Source organism: Bombus affinis, unplaced genomic scaffold (genome assembly GCF_024516045.1).
Source record: "Bombus affinis isolate iyBomAffi1 unplaced genomic scaffold, iyBomAffi1.2 ctg00000080.1, whole genome shotgun sequence".
NCBI classification, from domain to species: Eukaryota; Metazoa; Arthropoda; class Insecta; order Hymenoptera; family Apidae; genus Bombus; species Bombus affinis.
This window is the reverse complement of record NW_026108828.1, coordinates 542143-562953: the sequence shown is the minus strand read 5'-3', so window position 1 is coordinate 562953 and position 20811 is coordinate 542143. Positions and strand designations below refer to the sequence as shown.

The window sequence follows — 20811 nt, the reverse complement described above, 5'->3', positions numbered from 1 at the left end:
TTTCTGTTTTAATATACTGCGGGCACGAGAAAATATTTGCGCGTGTCCATATTTTCCAATGAACCGTTTTCCTATCAGCTTTTATATTTCAAATCAAATCCTTATAATCGTATGAAAGTACCACTAAATAATACCAAGTTTAATACCTGTATCATGTATTTATATTCATATTATTTAAATACCTTTCGTAGTCACTGTATAACTGCCATCTGTGGATAATACATAATTCTCTATTTATTCCTTCTGTAGCCGATATTGCACGACATGCATTATTTATTGATTTGTACGTGTGTCCACAATAGGTAGATTTCTCTCTATGTGTATTCATAAAAAAAAATTCGTTGAATTCAAATCAGATGATGGAGGAGATTATTTTATTGGACACGTTTATTCTACCTATTCTATCGAGGGTTCGATTTAAACGTTCGATTTAAATGTTAAATAAAAAGTACGGTATATCAAATAAATAGGATTAATTTTTGGATCTACGCTTATCAGATATTTAATACTTCTCTCATTAAACATGTACTACAAATTTACGGAGTTTTAGATTACTTCCTTGTAACATTCTCTCTCTCTCTCTCTCTCTATATATATATATATATATATATATATATATATGTATTTATATATATATATATATAAATATACAAATATGTACATATATGTAAGATAGTAATCCGGGGATAATTCAGGGATCTATTCTGTAGTCTAAAAATCGAGTTTTTATTATGGAGTAAATAATAAAATACAAAAATAAACAACAATTAATATGCGTCTATAACAATAAATAACAATAATTATATAAACGGGAAATAAGAAGTCTTTAGTACAATGTTTACCTGAAAATCGAGAATCGATTTTCAACGTCCTGAGCTACCGATCTTTCTTCTTCAGTCTTTAAAGTTTTAAATAACTATTCCGTAACCTTGTTTGTCTCTAATGTAACTCTCTGTCCGTCCGTTCGGGAAAAACGTGCTTCTTAAAATGATCGTCCATAAAACAAAAGAAGGTCTGTCCGTGAAACACAGCCTGTCGTGCTACCCGTAAAACAAAAAGAATCCCTATCCTACATGAACTCTAGGGAGTTTACACCGCCCCTCGAATGGGGAGTGGAACAGATTCCCTTCAGATCCCCGATTACCGTTATCCACTTCATATATGGAGTTTGAAATCCTTCTTAGAATTATGAAAGGTCCTTTCCTAATTTCTTCCAGCTTATTTCTATTCATTTTTTTTCCGTTATGGGTGAAGACCATATCACCGATTTTAAATTCGTGTTCTCTTCTTTTTTTATCGTATTTTTGTTTGTTGATTTCGAAATTTCTTGTTGAGTTTTTGAATGCTTCTTCTCTGTCTCTTTTTAGGTTTATCTTATTCACCATTATTTCCTTAGGGACGATTTCAATCATTTTTCCATTCAGTAAATGATTTGGGGCAAACCCCGTTACACTGTGTCTGGTGTTATTGTTTTCTTCTACGCTTTCTTCTGTGATTTTTGTCCAGTTTCTCTTATTTTCGTCTGAATTACATCTGATCCTGTTTACTAATGTTTGATTTACCCTTTTGTTCAGTCCATTGGAGGATGGGCAGTCTGTCGAGGTGAAAATTAATTTAATGTTCCTTTTCCTCGTATACTCTTGAATTTCTTTGGATGTCATTACTGGGTATCGGTCTGCAAGGATAATTTTTATGCAATCAGTTTCTCCTGTCGAGTCTATAAGTTTTATGATATCTTCTGTGTGTTGTGTTTTCGATGTGGACATAAAAACAGCCCTTGAAAAATGATCGATGAGTATGTGCATGTATTTCTTTGGTGAGTTGTTATTGGGTGAAATCGACCTGGGAAATTCAGTGCTTCATAAATCACACAAGGTTGTTTCTTGGGCGGTGGCTCTGGCTTTCTGTCCAATCTTGCGTTACTCCCTTGTGTTTTTCTTCCCTTCGTCTGATATTGCCCCAAGAATCCGATTAAGCCATTTGTTGATTGTACTGTTTCTTTATCGATTTTATCTTGAATGTGTATGGGTAATCCAATAACAATTAGATTTATCCCTGTCTCTTCAGAAGTCTTCCTCCTTACTTCCAATATTAATCATTCCTTTTTTATGGCATATTCAGTGAATGAACCTGAAATGTATTTAAAGTTATAAGCGTATCGTACTGCAGACCAACCTTTATTGCCAGAGGCTTTTTGAACTGCCACCTTCCAATTTTCCCAGTTGTATTCTTCATCCTTCAGCAGATTTGTCTGGTACCATTCTGATGCTGTTTTTCCCAAATATTTCTTCAAATTCTTGATCCTTTTTTCATCAGTTTGGATTTTGTATTTTTGGTATTCGGTTTCATACTCATATTAGAGTATGGAAGGGATGCGTATGTGAAATATGAATATTTCATACTCCAATCTGTGGCTTTTTGCGTTCCATCAAATTGTTTTATGACAAAGTCTGTGCCTTCTCTCTCATGCATGTTTTGTTTCTGGAAGATCTCTAATAATGTTTCTGTTTGAAGATTGGGCTTTTCGATTTCGGTCTTTATTTTCCTTGTGGGGATGATCTCCGATTCTTCTAAGTAAATATCTCGAAACACGAAGTTTAAACTTGTACCGATGTATGACGCTGCCGTTGCGTCATCCATCGTGAGTGCAATGTTTCTGTAATGGCTTACCATGGTTAAGTTGTTTGCGGCTTTCTTCACTATCGATAAACTGAATAACCGCGGACGATGATCTCTTGCTTGATATTCTGGAGGAAAGACATCACATACTTCATCTTCTGGTTTTCTTATGGATTCTTATGCATTCTATTTTCTCCCCCTTGCGTTCTCGTTCACGGCGATACGTAGCTTCACTTCTAACGGCATGGCGTAGTGAAAATCGATTTGTAAGATGGTAATTTGGTGATAATTCATGATCGATTCTGTAGTCTGAAAATCGAGTTTTTATTATGAAGTAAATAATAAAATACAAAAATAAACGACAATTAATATGCGTTTATAACAATAAATAACAATAATTATATAAACGGGAAATAACAAGTCTTTAGTACAATGTTTACCTGAAAATCGAGAATCGATTTTCAACGTCCTGAGCTACCGATCTTTCTTCTTCAGTCTTTAAAATCTTAAATAACTATTCCGTAACCTTGTTTGTCTCTAATGTAACTCTCTGTCCGTCCGTTCGGGAAAAACGTGCTTCTTAAAATGGTCGTCCGTAAAACAAGGGAAGATCGGTCTGTCCGTGAAACACAGCCTGTCGTGCTACCCGCGAAACAAAAAGAATCCCTATCCTACATGAAATCTAGGGAGCTTGCATATATATATGTATCCTTTTAAAATTCTAAAAAATTATACAGATTCATAAAAATATAGTTAAAGACTTTGTAATATAGCGGTTTTTAAATAAATATATATAGTTTTTAAATAAATGTTAAATTTCTTCCGACTATTCGTATCACATTACGATTATGCTCTTTTAGTTCTATAGCTTACGAAGTTAGTTTAGAAGTCGAGGCTTACCTCACAGGCTTACACAAAAGTATTGGTTGAAGTTTTCCTATCAAAAAAAAAAAGTAAAAAAAAAGGAAAAAGTTGTAATCGCTTTAATCCGCAGGTTGTAGTTAACACGTTTGTGTTTCGATTTAAAAGTTAATTCAATTAATCCATAATATCGAAATGTTGCTAACTGTTATTTTATATTTTTTTTATATTATTTGATATTTAATCGTTTGATGAATACCATAGATATCTGATATTTAATCATTTAGATGAATTTCATAGATATGTAATATTTCATCGTTAGATGCGTTCCATCAAAGTTTAATATTCATCCGCCCACGTTCTCTAAGGGAAGATTTCATATAAACTAATATTCATAACGTTTTAAGACATTTATAAAATAATTACGTAACACTTTATGTTAATTTGGAAATTTAAATAAATTAGAGAATTATCAACACCATTCGTTGTTATAACGATGCTTAATAACTCGGAATACAAACAGCTTTCAAGTAATCGGATAAAATTTATCATGCTGCTAAAGTAAAAGTATGATTTATACAAGGTAAAATCTCCTTTGTAAGTAGTGTGATGCTCGTAATGTCAGGCACACGAAGTATACGCGCATATTATATCACGTAATTTCAGCTTTATTCCATCTCTTAATCGCTTGGTTTGAAGAAGCCGTAAGTAACAAGCGAAGCCATAGCGTAAAATAGTTTTATTAAACTTGTAAACAAATACAAGAAATATAGTCGTAGTATCCAACTGCAAGTTCAAATGCGAAAAATAACGTTCGGGAAAATTTGTGACATGGTGAGAAATTTTATACTCATATCCTAAATTGATAACATATATATTATTTGTAGAAAATTATATTTATTTGTATATATGTAAACATAATATCTATTAATGAAAAAGTTAATTAAGAAATATTCTATTATTATTACTATTCGTATCTATTATTTTTCATTTAATAAAAAACTAGTGTACACCAACTCATGTTCATTCTACTGATCTTATTTTTACGGTTCGAAATATATATATCGAATTTCGATTTTCCATCGTGTTTCGCTTATGATTCGTAAATATTAATTAGCATGCGATTAATTGGTGTTATAATTCAGAATGTTCGATATTCATTTACATTTATATTACTTTCACGTTATAGTTAAATATTTAACGTTGGTTAAATATTTTATTATTTGAAGGACTTGTGTCTATACTTCATATGCGACAAAAATTGAGAATTATTCACGTTTTTTAATTTAACGATCCTACTTTTATTTCAATTAAATCTCGATTCTTAAACTTTCATTTATTCGCGTCAAAATTAAATCCTAAGCTTCAATCCTACGCTTCCCTATGTAAAAACCTTTTAATCCTTATTTTTCGAATAGTTTGCGAGAATTGATCTTCGCGCAAGAATTAACGCCACTCAAGTACTAATTGATTCCATCTCCAGAGCGCTTAAGTGACATTCGATTGTCGCTTGAGTAGTTCTTATCCTCGCTGTAAAATACGACAGAATTTCGATTCCTCGATCATTAATTACATTATGAGACTACTTTCTCACGCTTTTCCATTCCACGCCGTGATTCCGCTCGCCTAACTACTCTTTCGCTATAGCGCCGATCAGACTTTCAACAAGGTAACGATTAATCTCGATAATGAAATTTCCATCACTATCGCAATAAAAAAGATTATTCTACGTTAAGCTATATCTTCTTTTATTAATTGACAGAATGCATCGATACGTTGATCGCCACGTGAATTTTATAGATTTTGGCCAATAGATCGAATAGAAACACAGAGTGTGATTCTACGTGAAAAATAAGAAAGATAGGAAAAACACCTGGTATGATTTATTACAATTAATTTTTTTTCATCCGAGGATCGAAATTGAGGATTTAACCGGTGTACTGAAATTTTTACAAATTTTATTCCACATTTTCCACTCGGTTTTTCACGTAGAATCAGTAATTGCTCGCTTCTGCCGCAATATTTTTCAGCCCATTTACATTATTAAAAGAAACGTTTTACTTTTCCAAGGTATTGTATTACATTCGCGCACTCTTCTCCGACAACGTTACCTAATTCTTCATATCGTCGGAAATTCCTTGGCCCATTATTCGCGTTTCATTCGTTGGAAACTTGCGTTAATTTGTTCGCCAACTGGAAGTTGCATAAGTCCGTCGATTTTTATTTCCACGAACTGTTAGAATAGGATAAAATTTTGTTGCCATAAATTGTATTTAACGCGGAGTTATCAACCACGAGCTATTGTATAAAGCTTATTACTTATTGTATAGAACTTTTACTATATCGTAGATCAATAACGTACTAAGATTATGAAAAATAATTTCACGTGGCTGAGATACGACGGAGATTCGGAAGATTTTGGAGATTTATGCTCGTAATATTAAGACTTATGTACGCGACTCGAATATTTATGTATTCTCCTTCAATATCCTTAATCCCTTCGATATGACCTATAAAATTTACAAATTGCCATTTTAACACAATTCAAATATAATTCACGTGGACTACACGCGAACGATGTGGTTTCGAATTTATTAACTAAGCGTTATACTTCCTCAATGTGGACATTACTTATGTACATGGAATGTACGATTATAGTTAGAAACGTGGCTGAAAATACAGATTTGTTAATGCTATAAGTTACAGTTGCACAATGATGAGTCATAGCAGAAGAGATTACCATAACTTCGAATATAACTTTTATCGTTACAATTCTATGTTAACGTTGTATTTGCATCTGACAGTTTGTTGAATTGCGTAATATCACGAAGATGGCGAACTAAGTTTAACTTGGTTTAAGAATATAAGTTTAACGATAAGTGAAATCTACCAGTTTCTTCTCTTTTTTCTTCTTTTTTTCTTTTTATTTTGCTTATTTCCTTATTTCGTGAGTTTCGTATAATTCTTATCTATCCAGGAATAATTTAAATGTAGAAAACAATTCAACGAAATGAGAAATATACGTTTGTTTCATGTGCGATTAAAAAATTGCATCCGACGAATTTAATATATCAATTAATAAGTATTATATTTGTTTGGAATGTTATTTCTGCAAAATTGTTTAGAATTGTTCTTTGGATATTTAATAATACGTATCTTGTAAGTTAACGAAGATACTCGTGATTTGTTGTTGTTTTTTTTTTATTCATTAATGTAATGAATAAAACTTTTACATACTGCTGTGTCCGCTAAAATAAATTCAGATATTATGGAGGTTTCAAATACGTAACGACAAGAAGATATTGTGCCTGGAAAATAGTAGTAAATGTTGAATATGTCGATGTTAAAACGTCTTTAATATATTCGGTATAAATATATCGAATTTAATTTATTTTCAAATTACATTATTATTTAATGCTCGCGATTAACAACCATTTCCAATTACATATTTAATGATGCATCTATTATCAGAACTTATTAAAACATCGCATCTCATCGAAGATCACGTTATTCTGTGATTGTTTCGTACTCGCTACGTTTTATGTACGTACACGTAATGAGAATTAAAATTTATCGAAGGAGGAGCTGCGGTCTGCGAATAATTTTTTAACAAAAGCGAAAAAAAGAATCGTGTTAAATCTAACTAAGTATCTCTGTCTGTTGTTACAAATATTACGTTAAAATTGTGTACGAGACGAATAAATCGTAGAGAAATAGGGAATCGAAGAGGCAATTATGGCATAGAAATTAACAGGAAAAAATAATCTTATCTGTTAATTTTTATAGGATAGTTTGCTTTTTAATTTTTATCTATAGGCATAAGAGTAACCATTAGAAATACTTATAGAAATTTAATGGAATTTTCTGTTAAAATTACATCTACCTTGATTGAAGGAAATTTTAATTAATTTCATTCTTACAACTCAACGAATCAAAGTAAATGCTTAACATTAGTCATACATTAATTGAATTCGCTAAAATTGATGTACCAAATACATTTCACCATGATGAAAATGTTTTAACGTTTGCATCGATATAATAGCGTTTGTACTGGTGTATTTATCGATGATATGTTTACTTGAAATACGTGAAAACAAAGTATAGCTACAACAGGCTGTTTAAAAACAGAATGTAAATTATTGAACGTACTTTCGTACTGTGACGATAAATCGTGGGGATTGTTAATGAATTATTATGCACTCGGTAATAAAATACGCTTGCAAAATACAACATCTTTTTGCATGGAAGCTTTGATATTAATATTAAATATGCAAACAGGATATACAGCGTGATGAAGGCTATTCATTTAGTTTGCTTATTACTTTATAGAATGTTATAAACGTTAACTTCATATAGTTTAAGAAAATTATCACGGAATACACGTCACGTTGCACATGGAACATTTGCGGTGACATTTCAAAGGCTGATTAACAGAATGTTATTATTGTGCCGTAGAGAAATACGATTAGTGCGCGGAATTTACTCGAAACTATAGTAGAAAAATGGTAATACGGCGTTTATTTAATTAGAATTTCATTTTACGCTTTAATCATTCTTAAGCAACCTTCCTCTTCTATATTTGTAAAAGAGGAAACGAACACCTCGCTTTTTTTCTTCTGGTAACTTCAATCTTGTAATTTTGCTAATAACTTAACGTTATAATAACTAAGATTAATATATTGTATAATAAAAATCCGTAATTCTTTCGAAGATTGACGTTATGTAAGGGTAAAGCTGTAAGTAAACGTTGGTTTATAGATATGAACGTTAACGGTATAGCAAACGTTTATTAAAGTAATAACGCAAATAATAAATGAAATATTTCCTTAAAAATGAAAGCATGTTGATCGAATGCAGTTGATTGTTACGTTTGACAGCCTATAAAATTTTTCTGAGAGTCGTGTTAAATAATGAACGTAAAAAATATTACTTTTTGCATGATTTATCATTAAACATGTTTGTTTAATAGAGCCAGTAAAACAGTCCCGGAAGGATTTGAGTTCTCATCGACCCTTTTTTCCCAGAAATTACGCTCTTGGTGCAACAATTTCAACAATTTTCAGCAGTTGCCAAAATTATTTTAATACAACTTTCAGCTGAAAAATTGTAAGAAATTGTTAGAATTTAATATTAGAAAAAAACGTAATATCGATGTTAAAAGAATTTATAAAGCGACACAGAAAGGACTTATTAATTTCTCGAAAGCAATTGAAAAGAAAAGCATGTTTCTGTTTTTGGGAAGCTTTTAAAGTCAGGTGTTCCATATTAAGTGCAATTAACTTGCAAATATTTATATTTGCGCAGTTCCTTCATTTTGAAATATTCGCAAAATTTGCTGCATATTTCGTGTTCGTTCCATCTTCCGAAATGAAAATAAAAATTTTTATTCAATGTCTGAATATATTTCATTATATTCCATCTTTCTCATGATCGAAAGTTTCTTCTTCTTTTTAATAATTATATCGTAGCAAATACACAAAGATATTCAATTTTGTACGATAAAACAATTTTTACTGTAACATCGTCATTTCACTATTTTATATTTCACTATTTGCAGAAATATTATACTTCAGGTAGTATACATAAAGATGAGACTTTGAAAATATAATTCCAACGAATATCGTCCCAACGAACGTTAATTTAATATTAATAGTTTTCACAACTAACAGTTTAATCCTACGCTCGGTATTTTACCGACGGTAGTTGGTAAGAGAATATTTCTTTTTAAAAAAATTCGTCTCCCTCATGGCTATGTTAAAGAGAATCAATTAATCATTCAACTGCTTCATCATGCTTAATGTGAAAATCGCAGAAAAGTTATAAATACCTGCTATCAATCTTTATACACGTAACAATTGATTTAAATAATTAACTGCATTATATCCAATTATAAATTGCAGAGTACTGATTAATTGCAAAGCGATCATCTGCTATCGCCAAGATATTAAATGAATTAATATCCTCCGTATCGATCAGTAATTTCATTCTCTGTATCTATATGGTGTTTCCTATTAATAAGTTCGCAATTTCACAACTTCCTAAATACGATATTGATATTATATAATCCTACTAGAAACGAAGTACTTTTAATACTTTCCAGATAAATGATTATACACTTTACAAAAGTATCTTTGGTCTGAAAAATCTGCAAATAATCCTTGAATACGTATTCCAGGTAAAATACTCTCGATGTGTATTTTACTCTTCTTTTCTTTTCTTTATTTATTTGTCAAAAAACAAATATATCATTACGTGAAAGTAGCCGATACGATATTTAGAGCATTTCGAAGTTTTCTCTTGGGAGGTTGCAATTCAGAATCCCAAACATTGTTGCAGTAAATCCACGAACAATATACTTAGGCAGAGCGCTCAAATGAAAGCAATAACACTTGTCCCTTGTAGAACTGGAATCGATTTCTCTGCGGCTATTCACCCCTATAAAACATGCAACTGCGGCAGTCTGTTGTGAAATGGTCGATGGGGAATTTGTGATTTCAATTTACGATCAATCGTCCGTTATACTTCACGTCGCTAATACGATAAATTTGCGAAGATGTGCAGAAACGGAAAATAGAAAGCGATAAGTTTTATTGCAACGATTAAGCTGCAATTTCCTATAAGTATGCGGAACGCCAAAAGTAAGAAATATAAAAGGCAAATGCTTGCAAGAGAAATGCTTTTCGCAAAAACAAGATATAATAATAATAATATACGTATGTTCGTGCAGTTTGCTACTTTCACGAATACGACTGAATAAACCGAAACGGATAGAGATTTATTTCATCCTCTACGTTTCCTAAACGTTTCATGGACTTTTGCATTTTTAAAATTCCCACAAATGCATGAACATCCGCGATCTAATAATCTAACGATGAGTCCGCTATTTCGGAAGATATTTCTATATTTTGGGTAAATCGTTGCTTTGTAATATTCGACATAAGAGATGCTCGTTAACGAACGCGTAACGTCGGATATCCACGTTTACCGCGACTCTTTCAGGAGAAGAACTTTGCAGCTAGGAGAGTTTTAAGGAACTTTTAATTTAGAAGAATTTTAAAGAACGACCGTAACATGTATATTCCGACGCAAATGTTCCTGATAGGAGAATCACACAGTCGAGTTCAGCAATCGAATCGATGTTCAACAGACGCGAGGGCAGAAGCAGACGAAGAATAAAGAGAGAATAAACACGCACTCGTTAAATCAGCGCAACGAGTAAAGTAGATCTAGCCATTATTCCGTTCTGAAAAGGAAGACGAATGGAAGAGGAAAGGAAGGTTCAAAAGAGCATCGTTCGCTTTGATTATTGACACACGCTCACGCTAATAACGGTCATTGAAAGGCGAACGGAGAATGAGAATTATTGAAACTTGGAAATATCGAAAGCTTGAAGCTTCGCTAATTAAGAGAAGTCAACTGTCATAAACGTCGATGAAGATCCTATCGACGGAAAGTTAGGAAATTTAATCTTTTCCCTTTACGTTTGACTCGAACGCGAACAGTTCGATCTGTTTCTCGTTTGAGGAACGACCTAACGAGTATACAGAGTCTTTCGCGTACATTACTCGTCGGAAGTTTCGAGTCATTGCGCGTTTCATCAAATTTTGCAGAATTTAAAGAATCGAAGACTTCGCTTTGATAAATTTTTAATTAAAGAAACGTATAGTCGAGTGCAGGCGATTATTGCTGATAACTGTAACATTTATTTTAGTAACGAAATTGACAGGAGATTTGGCATAGATAATACAGGAAAAGTATTTTAAGCTTTCCATATACGAGGGAGAAAAAGTTTAATTATTTATATCGTAAAGTGGCGTCAGGGAAAACCGGTGTCTTATTTCATGAATCTGAGTCTTCTATCGAGTAAACGTTCCTCTTTAATAAAATCTATAACGTGTTAGAACGATACAACAATTTTAGTTATTCCGTAGAGTATTACGACAACAGTCTTAGACCATTTGCATGATGATCAGGATCGCATGGTCAAGCAGACAAGTAAGTGTCACAGTGTAAAAGAAAAATAGTATCGGTGCATGACGTAGGGATGATGTACGGTGGTAAAGCGAAAGCTGAAGGACATTCGAATAAAAAGAAATAATAAAAAGAAAATAGTTATCGGTTATACAATGTGAACAAAATTACGTACGTGTTTAGAGCAACGACGTTGCCTACTACAGTTGTACGGTAACGAGCCTTTAGAATTTAAAGCCTGGATATTACTCTCGCGATGCTCGTCGATTATACGATGGACATTTTTCTAATAGTTTACAGTAAAAATATTCCTACGTCCAATAGATTGAATTTCAAGTTGAAAAATAATATTAGAAAAGACTGAAAACTTCACGATTCCTAGGATTACGTGTAACATTGCGTCTGCGGAGCCAGAAAATTGATCCACCGATTGGTCTCAAAGGAAAGTTATTTATAAGTCAAAGAGTATCGTATTGCATCGTTCTTTCTTTATTCGAAGCACTCGGGAACGTTCGCTGTAAACATTTCCATTGTATCGCGATCAACGAAGAATGATTCGTTTCGTAACTATAATCGCATTTTCATCCATAATGGACAAGACGAAACAAAGCGAAAGGAAAGTTGTACGTTCTCAATTACTCCTATACGGAACAAAGATCAGAAGTTATAAGTTATAGTCATAAGGGGCGACTTAATTGAAAATTACCAAGACACTTGACATCACGCGTTGCTCGAGAGCGAAGTTAGGCGGATGTTTATATCTTCTGGGAGTCCCAGAGCAGCAGTTAAAGGTTAATATCGAGAGCGCAGCGATGGTAAACGTTATAATAATACAAAGTTCCGATATTCTCTAACTCTAACCATTCTACAAATTTCATCTTTAAACGGTATCGTGATCTGGTCCTGGTTTAACCAATTGGCTGTTTTCCACGAGTATACTCGTCACGAAGAGATGGCAGTATTTTACGTTACGACGAGCCCCGTCAGTACTAAATTTTTTTTTTTTTTTTATTTAGTAGAATATTTACAATCAATTCTCGTTGAGAATTTTCAGTAACTTAGTTTGGCGTGATACAATGACATGGATTATAATAGTTTTATATTGTTGATTCTAGTAGGACTAATGGTTTAATCTAGTGGGTATTTTCTTTTTAGTCTGCGGATCTGGTCCGTCGTGTCCAGTAGTTGGGTGACTAGTGGGTTGTGGTGGTTGTTGACTCTTGTGCTATATCTGCTTCTGAACTTGTGTATTTCATCTTTGACTGTAGGTATCTTGAGGTCTCGGTGGATTGTTTCGTTGGTAACATACCAGGGTGCATTTAATAGGGATCTTAGCGTTTTCGATTGGAAGCGTTGGAGTATTTCAATGTTGGAATTACTTGCTGTTCCCCATAGTTGGATTCCGTAGGTCCAGACAGGTTTTATTACGGCCTTGTAGAGGGTTATTTTGTTCTGTATGTTTAGTTTGGAGCGTCGGCCCGTGAGCCAATAGAATTTTCTTAGTTTTTCCTTTAGTTGCTTTGTTTTTTCGGAGATATGTTTTTCCCAAGTTAGCCTCCTGTCCAGGGTCATGCCCAGGTATCTTACGGAGTCCTTGCTTGGGATTATTGTGTTGTTAATGGTGACCTGGGGGCAGGTTTGTTTTCGGAGCGTGAAGGTTACATGGGAGGATTTTTTTTCGTTTATTTTAAAACCCCATTTTTGGAACCACTTTTCCATGGAGTCGAGACTTCGCTGGAGAGTGGATGAGGCAATTGCCGGGTCTGCGTGAGTAGATAATAGTGCTGTGTCGTCGGCAAATGTTGCTATTGTTACCTCGTTTGATATGGGTAAGTCGGCAGTGTAGATGGAGAATAGTAGGGGTCCGAGGACACTACCTTGCGGTATGCCGGATTCTATTGGAAATGTTGCGGAAGTGGCGCCTAGACATTTAACTATGAATTGTCTGTTGGTAAGGTAGGATTTTAAGATGGAGTAGTATGGGTGGGGTAGGATTTTTTTAAGCTTGTAGAGTAGCCCTTCATGCCATACTTTATCGAATGCCTGTTGGATGTCTAGGAATACGGCTGAGCAGTATTTTTTCTTTTCAAGGGTTTGGCTGATCATGTGGGTTATGCGGTGGGTTTGCTCTACTGTTGAGTGTTGTTTTCGGAAGCCGAATTGGTGATCTGGGAGAGTTTTCAATTCTTCTAGGAGTGGAAGGAGACGATTCGTGAGCATCCTCTCGAATAGTTTAGACAGGGTAGGTAAGAGACTGATTGGGCGATAGGAGCTGGCTTCATATATTGGTTTACAGGGTTTGGGGATGAGGGTGATTAGTGAGATTTTCCACGCCTTAGGAAAGTGTTCAAGGCGGAGGATGGCGTTAAAGATTGATGCGATGAGTGCGATCCCTTTTATGGGGAGTTCCTTGATTGCTTTATTTCCTATTAGGTCGTGACCTGCTGCTTTCTTGGGGTTTAGGCGACTGATTGCTTCTATGATCTCTGCAGAAATGAAGGGTTGAATAGGAGGGGACATTTGGAAGGGAGTGTGCAGGTATTCGGTGACGTCCGCTGCAGCTATGGAGGAATGGGGTTGGAATACTTCAGTAAAGTGTTTGGCAAATAGGTTGGCTTTTTCTATAGGGCTACGCGCCCATCCGCCTTGCGGGCGGCGGATTGGAGGTATTATTTGTGGGGGGCGCGTGAGTTTCCTGGAGGCTTTCCATAGTGAGTAGTTTGAGTCGGCTGTGGGGGACAGGCTGGCGAGATATTTGTGAAAACGGTCATTATTGTAGTTCTTTATGGTTTTGGATAGTTTTCTAGTTGCGTTTGTCCTCCGGTGTTCTATGGGTCTGCCATATCCTTCTTAGTCTACGTTTTTCTGCTATTTTTTTTAATATGTACTGGGGGTATTCGTGATTGCTGATGGACGTTATTGCCGGTGTGGAGAAGCGGATAGCGTTTATTATGCTCGTGTTTAGGTATTCCGTGGCTGCTTCGATTTCTTCATTGGTTTTTAGTGAGGTTGAGGCTGAAGTTGTGCGGGTAAAGACTACTCTAAGGAGCTGCCAGTTGGTGTGTTGGTTATGAATGGAGCCATTAGGTGTATTCTCGATGATAGTTGAACTGACTGTTACTATCACGGGGGAATGATCAGAGGAGAGATCAGCCGAGGAATTGATTTGGACGTGTCTTGACGAGATATTTTTAGTTATGAAGAAATCAAGGAGATCGGGTATTTTGTTTGTGTCGGTGGGCCAGTGTGTGGGTTCGTATGTGGTAAGGTAGTTGAGGTTGTTGGTTGTTATGCTGTTGAGGAGGTTTTTGCCTCTTACTGTAACCAGTCTGCTACCCCATTGGGTGTGTTTAGCGTTGTAGTCTCCTCCGGCTATGTATCTGTTGCCCAGGGTGTCCAGGAAGTGGTCAAAGTCTTCTTTGGCGATGGAGTGTCTGGGAGGGCAGTATACAGCTGAAGTGGTGATTGTACCATGACAGTCTTCTATTGCTACGTTTGTTGCTTGGAGGTAGTCTTTCTGGAATGGTTGAAGTTCGTAGTGCTTGATGTTTGATTTGATTATGATTCCGGTGCCGCCGTGGGCCTTTCCGCTGGGGTGTTGGGTGTGGTAGAAGTTGTAGACGTGTATTTTGAGGTAGTTTTTGTCGGTGAAGTGGGTTTCGTATATGAGCATCACATCGATTTGCTGTTGTTTTAAGAATAGTTCTTGTTCAGATTTGTGCTGAGCTAGACCGTTGGCGTTCCACAAAGCTATTCGCATTGGTTTTATTTTGCTTCTGTGCGTATGAATTTGTCCATGAAGAGTGTGAGTAGTGACAGCAAGTTGTTAATTTGCTCAGTTTGCTTCTCGATAAGTTTTTCGAGTCTGGTAAAGTTGTCTGTGCTTTGTGGGGTGGGAATTCTATTTTCTGTGTGTACACTGTGTGTTTTCGAGTTGTTTACGTTTCCTTGCGTTGCCTGCGCATAGGATACTGTTGGTGTGGTGAGTTTTTGGGGTTTAGGTTCTTGTATGGTTATGTCCTTGGGTCTCAGTTTTGGATACTTTATATTATGTAGTGTTTTGTAGGCTGAGCATCCTTTGTAGTTCGCAGGATGCTCTCCTTGACAGTGGATACATTTGGCGGGGGTTTCCGGGGATTTAGTGCATTGGTCAGTGGGGTGATTACCTGCACATTTTACGCACCGGAAGTTATGATTGCAGTATTTCTGCGTGTGGCCGTACCTTTGACACCTTTTGCATTGTATTATTTCTTTCTTTACAAGAGGTGGCTCGAACTTAACTATGGAGTTCATCAGCCGATTGATGTTGTAGATTTCTTTGTTGTTTGTTTTTTGTTTTAAGTCTATAAAAAATAAGGATAGTGGGTTTTTTGTGATTCTATGCCTAATGTTGCTGATGTTAGTTACTTCGTGGCCGTGATTTAACAGTTCGCACTTTAGTTCGTCTAGATCGGCTGAGTGGTGGATGTTGCGTAGCACCACTCGAAATGGTCTTTCTTGTTTGAGCTGGTATGTGTGGAATTTAGCGTTTAACGTTTTTAATAGCTTGGTTAACTTTCTATAGGCGTCTGGGTGGGTCGGCAGTATTTTCACGTGGTTGTTGTTAATCTTTAACTTGTAGTCCTCTTTGCTGATGTCTTTTTCGATAGTCTTAATCATTGACTGTATGTCGATTACGTCGTTAATGAATATCGGTGGGGGAGGGGGAATTCTTTGAGTATGGAGATTGTATTTTCGAGCTATCGCGGGGAGACGTAATCGCGAGGAAACACGTCAACGGGAGTCGTAAATTCCCGTTACGATCCTAATGATCGACGCCGCGAGTAGATCGATCCCCTGATTTCCGTTAAGATAATAGGGGTGGTTGAATTAATATAACTCCGTGATTGGTAGGGTTATGATTATATTTTTCTCCAACAGCTTCGTTTAATCACACACAATAGTAACGTCGTTGAGTCTGAAGATTGCCTGGATCTTGCTCAGATTCTGACTGCCAATCTGAGAGAGGAAGGCTCGTGGGTCGTAGTAGATGTGGCGATTGATCAGATCCAACCTTGACTGAATCGAATCAACAGGATCAACCGAAAGACTGAATGAAGAGACGTCGACTGCTTGACTCCGACTGTTTGACTTGGGTGGCTTGCACTGACGACTGACTCGAACGATTTCCGTTATGAATGTGAGGACACAGATCCCCGTTACCATTAGCTAAGACGTTAACGGTTGAAGTTGGGATATGGAAGTATCCTAACGGCATGACTCGTGGGAAAACCCAGATGTTTCTAATCTCTAAATGCCTGATTTTCCCTGTCATATAATTAACAATTTTTCCCGTCATAACTACCAGCTTACTCCGTAATATTTAAGAACGTTCAATAAACCTAAGGACCTTTTAAGTACCCGCTATAAACCGAAAATGCTTGCAGGATTCAAGGTTTCTGCAAGCTAATGAGAATCGGTTTATGGTGGGCCTTAGTTTTATTGAGGGTTCTCTAATGACGTTTGGGTCTGGACGGTCAGACATTAAAGTACGTCGCGCGGACCTTTTCACGCGACGTAACAGAGATTATTTACCTTTTCGGTTGTAATCATGGAGTCTTCCGTGGACTCCAGTATTGAAAATCTATTGTAGGTGGTCACCTGGCTGGCTGATGGTTTAGTTTGACTCTCGTTTACATTTGTCTTGGTTGGTTCGAGCTTTCGTTTTTTCGTGTGATGGTCGTTTACGAGGATAGATGTGTTGCCCTCTTGCCACGGGGGAGGAAAAATGGCGGTGTTATAATTTAGCTCCGGGGAGCCTGTTGGGAATGATAGAGCCATCATCGAGCTAGTTAGTTCAGTGTGAAAGAACTAGTCGAGAGGCTGTTAACCCCTGGCTAGGTTAGTTGGATTCGCTTTCGACAGATGGGCGTCACGTGGAGTTTTGTGAACTTCACAGGGCACTGGACACACGTCTGCACGTCTCGGCACTCAGCAGCAACTGGATGGTCACGTGCTGCTTTGTGAACATTGCCGGGCACTGGACACACGTCTGCACGCCTCGGCACTCACGAACGAACTGGATAATGTATGTGATAATGTATTTTTAGTGTATCCTGTTAGCTTAACAAAACATAACGTTGTTCAACGTTTGCATAATATATTTAAAGAAAAAGATTGATCGTACTTTCTGATCTGAAAAAATAGCTCTGTTTATACATTATACATTATACATGGGAATTAACATTATGTATGGGAATTAACTAGTGTCTATATAGTTTCACACTGACAAAATAGTTTCGAGTTACTTAAAAATAGTTGCTTGATTCAAGCAACTGTACGCGTTAACAAAATAATTCCAACTTACTTGAAAATAGTTGCCTGATTCAAGCAACTGTACGCGTTAACAAAATAGCTTCGAGTTATTTGAAAATACTTGCTTCACTCAACTGCACACATTAATAAAATAGTTTCAAGTTACTTGAAAATAGTTGCTTGATTGAGGTAACTTGACCAATCTGAATCATCATAAAAACTTGGAAGGATATTTCAGGCAAAATTACAGGTTCACATTGGCAAAATGATTTTAACTTACTTGAAAATAGTTGCTTGATTCAGGTAACTTGAGCAATCTGAAACATCATAAAAACTTGGAAGGATATTTCAAGCAAAATTACAGGTTCACATTGGCAAAATGATTCTAACTTACTTGAAAATAGTTGCTTGATTCAAGCAACTGTACACGTTAACAAAATAGTTTCAAGTAACTTGAAAATAGTTGCTTGATTCAGGTAACTTGACCAATCTGAATCATCATATAAACTTGGAAGGATATTTCAAGCAAAATTACAGATTCACATTGGTAAAATAATAGGTTCACATTGACAAAATGGTTTCGAATTGCTTGAATTCAAATCGTTTGACGAAGCAACATGACTAATCTGAATAGTTTAATTGTCATCTTTATCCAAGACTCGCATAGTCAATCGAGCCATTCGGAAATCACATTGACCAACTCCAAAATTGAAAAGTAGAGAAAAGTAATTACAAGTATCGCAAGTGGTGAGACAATATGCGATAAAAATGAAAAGATGAGCGTGGCGTTAAGCTCTAAGGAACTAGAGGTTTTGTGAGAATCAATCGTGTACTTGGACGATGAAATTGCGAAATTATGAGATTGTCCAAAGATGAAGTTGGTCAATTTGACTTTCGCCAAGCTCGATCGTCACTACGACAGTTCTCGCGTATCGAAACTATCTTGATGTTTGTGTCGACAGGTGAGACGAATGAGCGATCGTGGCGGAGAAGGATCAGGACATTCGGTCGTTACGATGGAATCAGTGTTACCGACTTTATTTGGCCGTCGCGAATCAGTCGCCTGTTTTCCTTTTGGAGGCGTGACGAGAATATTGCCAAATCGTCGAGACCCAGCGTCCAGAATGTCCGCACCACTGAGCGGTAGAGGAAATACGCACTATCTTCGGTTGGACATTATGGACGACATCCCATACCTAAGAGCGAGGGAGGTAAGGATCTTTCGTTTATTCTTTTTCACTTTCTACCGTAATAGATCAGCCACAGATAGTCCATTTCGACGAATAGTTTCTTTCGATCGACGTGGAAACCGTCGAAAAGAAAGATTTAGGATATTGTAGCCGTTCGCCGATAAGGAGCGCCATTTACGCCGAAGGAGATCCGTTCTCTTAGAACGTTCATAGAGTCGCCTGTCTACCGTATTGGGTCTGCCTCCCTGCTATTCCTTTGTCTATATGCTGTCGATGGCTTCAGCGCTTGAGAAAGCTAAAAAGACCAGATGTGGAGTTTTCCTAGAAGTGGTGAACACTTCAACAAAAATAAACGAAAGATCCTTACCTCCCTCGCTCTTAGGTATGCGATGTCGTCCATAATGTCCAACCGAAGATAGTGCGTATTTCCTCTACCGCTCAGTGGTGCGGACATTCTGGACGCTGGGTCTCGACGATTTGGCAATATTCTCGTCACGCCTCCAAAAGGAAAACAGGCGACTGATTCGCGACGGCCAAATAAAGTCGGTAACACTGATTCCATCGTAACGACCGAATGTCCTGATCCTTCTCCGCCACGATCGCTCATTCGTCTCACCTGTCGACACAAACATCAAGATAGTTTCGATACGCGAGAACTGTCGTAGTGACGATCGAGCCTGGCGAAAGTCAAATTGACCAACTTCATCTTTGGACAATCTCATAATTTCGCAATTTCATCGTCCAAGTACACGATTGATTCTCACAAAACCTCTAGTTCCTTAGAGCTTAACGCCACGCTCATCTTTTCATTTTTATCGCATATTGTCTCACCACTTGCGATACTTGTAATTACTTTTCTCTACTTTTCAATTTTGGAGTTGGTCAATGTGATTTCCGAATGGCTCGATTGACTATGCGAGTCTTGGATAAAGATGACAATTGAACTATTCAGATTAGTCATGTTGCTTCGTCAAACGATTTGAATTCAAGCAATTCGAAACCATTTTGTCAATGTGAACCTATTATTTTACCAATGTGAATCTGTAATTTTGCTTGAAATATCCTTCCAAGTTTTTATGATGATTCAGATTGGTCAAGTTACCTGAATCAAGCAACTATTTTCAAGTTACTTGAAACTATTTTGTTAACGTGTACAGTTGCTTGAATCAAGCAACTATTTTCAAGTAAGTTAGAATCATTTTGCCAATGTGAACCTGTAATTTTGCTTGAAATATCCTTCCAAGTTTTTATGATGTTTCAGATTGCTCAAGTTACCTGAATCAAGCAACTATTTTCAAGTAAGTTAAAATCATTTTGCCAATGTGAACCTGTAATTTTGCCTGAAATATCCTTCCAAGTTTTTATGATGATTCAGATTGGTCAAGTTACCTCAATCAAGCAACTATTTTCAAGTAACTTCAAACTATTTTATTAATGTGTGCAGTTGAGTGAAGCAAGTATTTTCAAATAACTTGAAGCTATTTTGTTAACGCGTACAGTTGCTTGAATCAAGCAACTATTTTCAAGTAAGTTGGAACTATTTTGTTAACGCGTACAGTTTTTTTTTAATTTATTTATTAAAATTCATAATTCGTCCAATTTGGACATTTGGTGGAATTTTTTAACGGTTAAATTAGCATGTTTGTGGCTACCCCCAGCGGGGTACCATCCTCGTGTTTGTTAGATTATGTCCTTTATAAGGTCTGCTGGGTGCTTCCTTTTTAGCCTTCTGTCCATGTTTATGGTATTGTATGTTTCCGCAGCTAGCCGGTTTGGGTGTGTTGCTATTCTTGATTTGTATTTATCGGAGTATCTGCTAATGTCTTCCTTGACCGTTGGCATTCCCAGGTCCCTCCGTATATCTTCGTTTCTGACG

General features: G+C 36.3%; 3 protein-coding genes and 3 long non-coding RNA genes across 9 annotated transcripts in view; 3 read left to right on the top strand and 3 right to left on the bottom strand.

Annotated features, from left to right (window-relative positions):
* Positions 1–3255, bottom strand: LOC126927247 (uncharacterized). 2 transcript variants are annotated; one of them, XR_007715314.1, is made up of 3 exons: positions 3060–3255; positions 183–711; positions 1–100 (listed from the first exon to the last, which is right to left on the bottom strand). It is a non-coding gene; the product is annotated as an uncharacterized LOC126927247 (long non-coding RNA). The 2 variants fall into 2 exon arrangements; XR_007715315.1 differs by lacking the exon at positions 3060–3255 and adding an exon at positions 843–932.
* Positions 1–20811, top strand: part of LOC126927234 (A disintegrin and metalloproteinase with thrombospondin motifs 3-like) — a 112417-nt gene that overhangs the window by 69656 nt on the left and 21950 nt on the right. The window lies entirely within an intron of this gene.
* The window catches only part of LOC126927216 (uncharacterized), a 111492-nt gene that overhangs the window by 73236 nt on the left and 17445 nt on the right, over positions 1–20811 (top strand). The gene's annotated exons all lie outside the window — the stretch shown is intronic.
* Positions 1–20811, top strand: part of LOC126927227 (uncharacterized) — a 92716-nt gene that overhangs the window by 67445 nt on the left and 4460 nt on the right. The window lies entirely within an intron of this gene.
* On the bottom strand, positions 1504–2665 carry LOC126927258 (uncharacterized). The gene is made up of 3 exons (XR_007715330.1): positions 2207–2665; positions 1843–2130; positions 1504–1675 (listed from the first exon to the last, which is right to left on the bottom strand). It is a non-coding gene; the product is annotated as an uncharacterized LOC126927258 (long non-coding RNA).
* Positions 19492–20489, bottom strand: LOC126927243 (uncharacterized). 3 transcript variants are annotated; one of them, XR_007715309.1, is made up of 2 exons: positions 20325–20489; positions 19492–20210 (listed from the first exon to the last, which is right to left on the bottom strand). It is a non-coding gene; the product is annotated as an uncharacterized LOC126927243 (long non-coding RNA). The 3 variants fall into 3 exon arrangements; XR_007715310.1 differs by having other exon boundaries at positions 19492–20037; XR_007715311.1 differs by having other exon boundaries at positions 19492–20037; positions 20211–20327.